Source organism: Neofelis nebulosa, chromosome 17, assembly GCF_028018385.1.
Source record: "Neofelis nebulosa isolate mNeoNeb1 chromosome 17, mNeoNeb1.pri, whole genome shotgun sequence".
Classification (NCBI taxonomy): domain Eukaryota; kingdom Metazoa; phylum Chordata; class Mammalia; order Carnivora; family Felidae; genus Neofelis; species Neofelis nebulosa.
In genome coordinates, this window is record NC_080798.1 from 60,447,923 (window position 1) to 60,455,690 (window position 7,768).

Consider the following 7,768-nt stretch of genomic DNA (forward strand, 5'->3'; position numbering starts at 1 on the left):
CCGGCAGAGGTGGGACAGAAGTGGAGGCAGGGAGGCCTGCAAGGAGGCCGAGGGACAGGGAGGCGTGGGCGTGGTGGGCCTAAGGCAGAGCTGGGGGCTGGAGGGGCAGGAGGAGGGGAGGACAATTCCTGGGGATTCGCTCAGCATGGGGGCCCTGGGGCTGGCACTCAACTGGGGTCAACTCTGCCTCCCAGGGGACACTTGGTGACATTCGATGACATTTTTGCTTGTCAGTATGGGGAGGGGGTACCAGGGCACCTGGCAGGCGGATCTGCTCAACATCGTGCATCAGTGATGCAAAGGCCCTGCGCCCCACCCCCGAGAATTACCAGCCCTGAATGTCGTCCGTGTGGTGACGTGAAACCCTGCGAGAAAGGGCACAGGTTCCTGACCGCTGTCACCGTCTCCTCCTCCTGGGGGTGGCGAGCCCCTACGCAACGTGAAGCTGAGCACGGAGAGGAGGGTGCTGGGCAAACACAGTGTCAAGGCCGCCGGGCCCCCTGGTCGGCAGCCACCATGCGCCCACACCTCCCCCAACTGCGTTCCAGGCCTCAGAGCCTCCCCGCAGCCGCAGCCCCGGCCAGAAAACTCCCATTGCTGAGGCCTGTGAAGACTGGGGATGCGTTCCTGTCCCTCTAGGGGCCATTGTCCCTCCTCGCAGGCCCCACCCCCACCCCCCACCGGGCTCTCGCAGTGGGTGTGGGGAGACACGGGCACTCACTTTCCTTTCTGCCTTCTGTGCCCGCAGCGTTTGTCCCGTTTTTGTGGGTCCCTCTCGAGTCCCCCCTCCGCAGAGCCCCACTAGGTCCCTTCTGCCACAAGCTGGCGGTGTTTTTTTTTTTTTTAACAAGTCACCTGCGGTTTGCAGGCCTGCTTCCCCCTCAAGTGGCATTTCCCAGTTGCGGGGAGCAGAGCAATCCTGGAACCTCTTGCATCAACCGGCGTTTTGCATGAGGGGTGGAGTGAGGACGGTCGGTGCATCCACCTGGCTCCCGGGTTCACTGAGGCGAGGAAACGAACGTGCCCCCGGGGGTTTCTTTCCCAACAGAAGGCGCTCAGCCTCCTCCGCGCAGGCTGGCACTTGCGTAAGTGGAGGTGGCAGTTGGGTCGCGGTTGGCCAGATGCTCCCAGCAGTTGCTCTGACACTGCCCCCGCCCTCACCTGGGGCTGTGAGTCACCGATGGGGGGCGGGGAGGGCAGGGGATCTGGGAGTGAGATGCCGCCACCTGCCTGTTGATAGGACGCAGCCTTGGGGTCACTGTGTCAGAGCGGGAATGTGCAAACGGGGACACTCTGCCCCCCCCCCGGCCGGGACGGCAAAGAGCCCACCCCGCCCCCCGGGCCAGCTCTGGTCAACGGCCGGGCCCCCGAGTGGCCTCTGGGGTTGGTTCTCAAGCTGGGGGACGTTTGGCGGTGTCTGGAGACATTCTGTTCATCACAGTTTGCAGGGGGGGGGGGTGGCTACTGGCTTCTAGAGGGTCCAGGTCAGCGGTGCTGTCCAACATCCTTCAAAGCACAGGTCGGGCCCCCAACACAGACATCCACGAAGAATGACCTGGCCCCAGATGTCCACAGCTCCCCATGAGAAACCGGCTTGGGGGCAAAAGGAGCTGTCGCCCGTTCCTCCCACTTCTCACGTCTGCCCTGGCACCTGGGCTGTTCCCTTGTGATCCCAGACCCACCGGGCAAACCGTCCGAAAGAAGCCGGTGCATCCCCCTGCCCCTGCCCTTTCTCTCCAGACCTTTTACTCCCACAGTCTCTGTGCTGCTGGCTCCAGGAGGGCCCGGGGCCGCAGGGGATGCTTGGACCCGGGCCGCGTGTTACACAACCCAGGGTTTCATCAACCCGGTGGCCTGGTACGGATTGCTGTCTTCTTGGGGATGGTTTTTATATGGGCAGGAGTTGAAATCTCACATGCCTCCAGGGGTCAGACCAGAAGAGAAGGGACTTGAACGGGCAGGTGGAGGCAGTGGTTCGGCGCCTGGGCGGCTTAGAGAGACGGGGCAGCTGCCGGGAGGCTCCAGCCTCTTCAGGCGCCTGCAGACTACAGCCTCAAACTGCTACATTTTTGAATTTTTTTTTTTTAAAGAGAAGTCAGAAATTTGGTTTTTGTTTTTGTTTTTTTTAAATCTGCTATTTCCTCATTTTTAAATGTGGATGCAAATTGTTTGAAAATAAAGCGTCAGTGGGTCCAGCCAGCCCCCAGCTGTCCCTTGTGCACCCTCTGTGGCGCCTCAGGCAGGGCCCAGCTCCCTAAGTCACGATGTGCACCTGCTCAAGTGACATCACACTGCCCACCTGGCCAAGGATGCACACTCGAGGGGGCTGGGGCAGAAGACAGCATGGCGGGCGAGGAGGGAGGGACGGGACCCGGGAACGGGTTCCAGGTTGGGCTTTCAGACCCTGACCCCAACCCGGCACCTCCCAGCTGGCTCCCCCATGGCTCCTTCCAGGAGCCCCTTAAACTCCGGACCCCAGGATTCTGCCCAAGCCTTGGCAAACCGGAATCCCGCAGGTCTGACCAGGAATCTGTGCTCCAGAACACTTTCTAGTAACGTTTTCTATCTTCATGGGGTGTTGGTTTAGCAAGTGTATGTGTTTGTCTGAACTCACCAAGTGCCTTGCTTCATTGTGTTTAATTTTATAGAAAGAAGGAAAGGAAGGAAGACAGGGAAAGGAAGAGGGAGGCTGAGGCAACACCCACATGTCCACCTCCTGGTCCCGTATGACTGATGCCCGGGGTGTCTCAAACCTTTCATCTCGTGGTCTCCCCGTCACTGTTCTCGTACTCACTATTTCTCTTTAAAAAGACTCACCTAATGGGAAAACCAGCCACAAATCCAAGGTAAGCGTAAAAACAAATACAGTGTAACGAAATACCACATCAGGGGTCCAGCAGGTTCTCTGACTGTCAAAGGATGGGAACCAGGTCTATGGACACAGAGAAGGAAAATCACAGGGGTCCACACCTGATGGGGGCGGAAGCTTCTCGCTACACAATTCAGCGTCATTTCACACAGGGTCTGTGATCCCGAGTCGCCTCTGGGGATCGCCTCTGAGGCACCGGTCTGTGCTTCAGCAAGGACGCCCTACACCCCACTGACCGCGGGCCGCTAGCCTGGGAATGAGGCCCTCCCCAGCAAGTCAGGGGCTGGGGGAGCCTTGAGGAAACAGCTCAGGTGAGCCGGCACTGAGAGGGGGTTGAAACCTTCCATCGGGTCAAAGGAAAGTCGGGTGACCCAGCGATTCCACTCCCCGGTGTGTACCCCAAAGAGGTGAAAGTTGGTGTTCAAACCAGCGCTGTTCACAACGGCGAAGAGTGGAAACGACAATGTCCGTCCATGGACAAATGGACCAAAAGACAGCAGACCCGCACCGTGGAACACTATGCAGCCACGAAGAGGAACAAAGTGCTGGCATTCGCAGGGATCCACCTAGAAAACATGGTCAGTGACACAAGCCAGTCACCGGAGGCCGCATACTATTGGATTCTATGAAGTGTCTGGAGGACAGGTGGGTCCACGGAGACAGGAACTAGACGGTGTTGCCCAGGCTGGGGTAGGGCACGGGCATGACTGCTGATGGCTACGGGGCATGTTTCTCGGGGAGGAGAATGTTCTGGAACCAGACAGAGGTGGTGGTTGTACACGACTGTGAATTTACTAAATGCCACCGAATCGTACACTTTAAAGTGGTCGGACTTAGGTTGTGCGAATTTTACCGCAACTAAAAAAAATAATCCTTTAGGGGTGTCTGGGTGGCTCAGTCAGTTGAGCATCTGACTTCGGCTCGGGTCATGATCTCGCGGTCTGTGGGTTCGAGCCCTGCGTCGGGCTCTGTGCTGATGGCTCAGAGCCTGGAGCCTGCTTTGGATTCTGTGTCTCTCTCTCTCTCTGCCCCTCCCCCAGTTGTGCTCTGTCTCTCTCTCTCTCTCTCTCTCTCTCTCTCAAAAATAAACATTAATAATAATAATAATAATAATAATCCTTTAAAAAGAGACACCGGGGAAGAAGGGGCTGGGATGGCTTCGTGCTTGAGGCTGAGCCCAGACCCTGGAACATCAGGTGCCCCGATCCCCTCCCAGACAGGAGCAGTCTACGCGAGATGACAGGCGCCGGCTTCAGGGGGCACGGGCAGTGTGCACACGCAGGACAGGGAGTCCCTGAGGCCCCGGCACCGAATTCCCCGAGGAAACCCTCCTGCCTCACCCTTGCGAAGCACCGGGGACTTGGGGGCGAGCCCTGGGGCCAGGCGGTCTTTGCCACTTCCCACCCCCCTCCTCTGAGCAGCGGCTCGTGCTGAAGACACCGCGGGCAGGAGTCAGCACATCTCCAGCCGAGACAGACTCACGGACGCCTACAAAAACCACTGTATCAACGAGTTGACCAGCCATCTGCTGTCTCCTGTGAATACAGGCACTCACTTAATCCTCCTGCCGGACAGATTATTATCCCCATTGGAAAAAGGCACCCACATGGAAATGAGGAGAGGGCCAGGCCCCACAAGTTTAGGGGGCTGGTCCACACCCAAGATGGGCTCCCGCAGGGTTGTGCAGGGCTCAAGAGGGACTTGGTGACCCCAGCGAACAGATACGCCAGGAGGAGCTGGTTACGAATGTCACCTGTAGCCCCCTGTTGTGGGTGACACAGTGACTCCCTTCCCAAAATGTACCCTCCACCAGAAACTCAGATGCAACCTTATTTGGAAAGAGGGTCTTTGCAGGTGCCATTAGTTCAGCTTAGATGAGGTTATTCTGGATCAGAGCAGCCCCAAATCCAGTGACTGGAGTTCATTATATTAGAGACAAAGACAGAGACTGGAGGCACTCGGTCATAGCCAAGGGCCTGGGGCCACCAAGAGCTGGGAGAGGCAGGAAGGACCTACCCCCCCGGAGCCTTTGGAGGGAGTGCGGCCCTGAGACGCCTCCATTGTGGACTCTGGCCTCCAGAGCTGGCAGAGGACAGATTTCTGTTGTTATGACCCCAGGCTGTGGTCACTTTTGCCGTGGCCCCGGGACACAGATGCCCCGCACCCTCCAGCCTCATGAGATGGTGGACTCGGCGTGGCGTCCTTCCTAGACCCGTTTGCTGAGGAGAGGCCGGCTCGGGGGGTGGGAACCCGCAGCTTCCTCCAGCCCACGCAGCAACAGGTGCGGCCCCCTCCCGACAGCCGCCGCAGCCCCACATCCCACGGCGGCACCAAGCAGGGACTCGCGGAGCCCATGGACCACGAGAAGCGTGGTCCTCATCCCTCATCACGGAAGCAGCTGGAGCTTGTCTGGCCCCAGGGCTGTGACAGGGACGCCGAGGGCAGGCTCGCTCCGAGCACAGCACCTCACAGGGGCTGAGGGAGCCCCAGAACGCGGGGAGGCCCCCTCCAATCTGCAGGGCTGCCGAAGCAAGGGGCAGCCAGCTTTCCAGAACCTAGTGAGCAGCGTTCCAGGAGTGGCCTGGGGCCACTGTGGCAAAGGGCCACAGGTAGGGCAGCTCAGAACAACAGAGATTACTTTCTCCCAGTCTGGAGGCCGCAGTCTGAGTGCCTCCAAAGGCTCCGGGGGAGGGTCCTTCCTGCCTCTTCCAGCCCCTGGGGACCCCAGGTGACCCTCTTCTGTGGCCACGTCCTCCACCTCTGCCCCTGACCTCGCACGGCCCTCGGGGTCTGTGTCTCAGAGCCCCGACCCTACTCCAGCATGAGTTCATCGGAACTCGATGACACCTGCAAGGACCCTATTTCCGAATAAGGCCCCATACACGGGTATCGGGGATCAGGACGTGGCCGCCTTTCAGGGGGACACGGGTCAGCCCACAGCCACTGTAGAGGAGCCGAGCCACTCCAAGCCACGGACAGGGCAGTGGCGTGGGAACCGCACCCCTGACTCTTCTGGGGTGACAGGCGCCTGGGCCGGGACAAAGCAGGACAGAGTGCTGGGCGTGGCTGGATGGGCATCCCTAGGCCGAGGGCCCCACGGCGTGGCTTGGAATCACGGCGGAACGGTCGCTCGCTCGCACATCTGGAAGAGTTAGGCCCATCCGCACCCCTCGAGCCGGCTCCACGCTGGGCTCCCCCCTCCGACCCCTGCTCCCAGCAGTTTATTCTACAGACGGAACAGGGAAAATACCTGGGTGAGATCATTGCGCTCTGATAACGGCAGTGAGGGTGACTCTGCGGGGTCAGAAGTCCCTTTAGGAAGAGGCCTCGCTGAGCACGTGTGGCCCACGCGGCGTGAAGAGGGGCGACAGGTGCGGGGAGGGGTGGGGCAGAGCCGGCTCAGCTGGGGCTGCTCTGCCCCACCTGCCGGAGCTCCCGCCTCCTGCCGGCGGCAGCCCCACCCCCACCCCGGGGCCTTGCTTACCTGGGGGCTTATTTTAAGTGTGACATTGGGGCGGGGTGTGGGACCCGGCACCCTGTGACGGCGTGAGGTGGTCCAGCACACGAGCCCCCCTCAGAGGCAGCCTGGCCCATCGTTTCTGTGTGGGCCTGTGGCTCTGTAACCAAATCACCTGATCGATGTTGATCCAGAAATGGAAGCTGTTAGAATGTCACTTGGGGAGCAAGGTCAGCCCTGCAGGGAGCCTAGAGCTCCCACACTTGTCAGCCCACAGGAGGCCACCCTCATGTCTGGGGCACAGGAGGCTCCCGCAGGGCCCCTCTCAGCCTCCTCCTCCTCCTCGCTGGCCGGGACTGTGTGCTTTATCCACCACCCATTGGCGGTTGTTTGCAGGGAGGGTCACCTGGCCCCAATGTTTAAAGATTCTGGTCTAGATGGGGTTTGCGGTCACGTTTCCTGACGTCCCAGCTTCACCCCCCGCCCCACACACACGCACGCCACATCGGGTTCCGGTTTCTGGGTGGGCCCTGTCTCCCATCGGCGGACATTTCACCAAATGCCACAAAATGTTCGTGGACAAGTTTGGAAGTGTTCACTCTGGGGGAGAGGCCAGGGTCGGTGTCGGCAAAGGGTCCCCTGGAGTCTGGGGGTGGGGGGCGGTTTGACCGGTGCCCTCCCGAGAAGAAGTTCACATCCACTCAGGACGTCAGAATGCGACCCTTATCTGAAAATGGGGACATTGCCCGTGTAATCGGGTAAGAATCTCAAGATGAGATCATCCTGGATTCAGATGGGCCCTAAATCCAAGGAGACGTCCTGATCAGAGAGACAGGAAACACACACAGAGACACAGAAACACGGGAGGAGCCACGGGAGGACCGCGGCCACAGGTGGAGGGACGTGGCCGGGAGCCAAGGGTCGTGGAGCCACCACAGCCGACGGTGGCTGGAAGGCTCGCCCCGGAGCCTCCCGAGGGAGCGCGGTGGTGGCCCTGTGGACGCCTTCATCTCACACTTCTGCCTCCAGAGCAGGAGCCAACACGCTCTGTCTGGGGTTACGCTTTCTGTTTGCGGTCCTTTGTTACCGCGGCCCCAGGGCGCGAATACAGAGACCTTTGGGCCATAACCTTTCTCCACCGAGGGCACAGAAGCACCTTGCTCGGTCTCACTGATGCACCTGACCACACGTGCGGAATGCAGCTCCTGACGGGGACAGTCTCTGTGGTGGGCGGGGGTTGGCCTGCCCGGAGCCCCTTCCCGGAGGGTCCGTTGCACACGAGGAAAAATGCCACCCCTCTTCAGGCTCCCTTTTCAAGCAAAGGTCTGTTTATAGCGGATTCATTTCCCGGCATTTTCCACCAGGCCGACTTCACCCATAGCCGTGCCGAGGGGGAGAGGGGACATCCTGGGTCAAGACGAGTCCGAGGCCCGGTTCCAATA

At 60.0% G+C, this 7,768-nt stretch overlaps 1 long non-coding RNA gene across 2 annotated transcripts; it reads left to right on the forward strand.

The window, feature by feature from the left end:
• Positions 1–914: 914 nt before the first annotated feature.
• Positions 915–3,939, forward strand: LOC131499570 (uncharacterized). Of its 2 annotated transcripts, none has more exons than XR_009255956.1 (2): positions 915–1,085; positions 2,649–3,939. It is a non-coding gene; the product is annotated as an uncharacterized LOC131499570 (long non-coding RNA). The 2 variants fall into 2 exon arrangements; XR_009255957.1 differs by lacking the exon at positions 915–1,085 and adding an exon at positions 1,167–1,383.
• Positions 3,940–7,768: the final 3,829 nt, after the last annotated feature.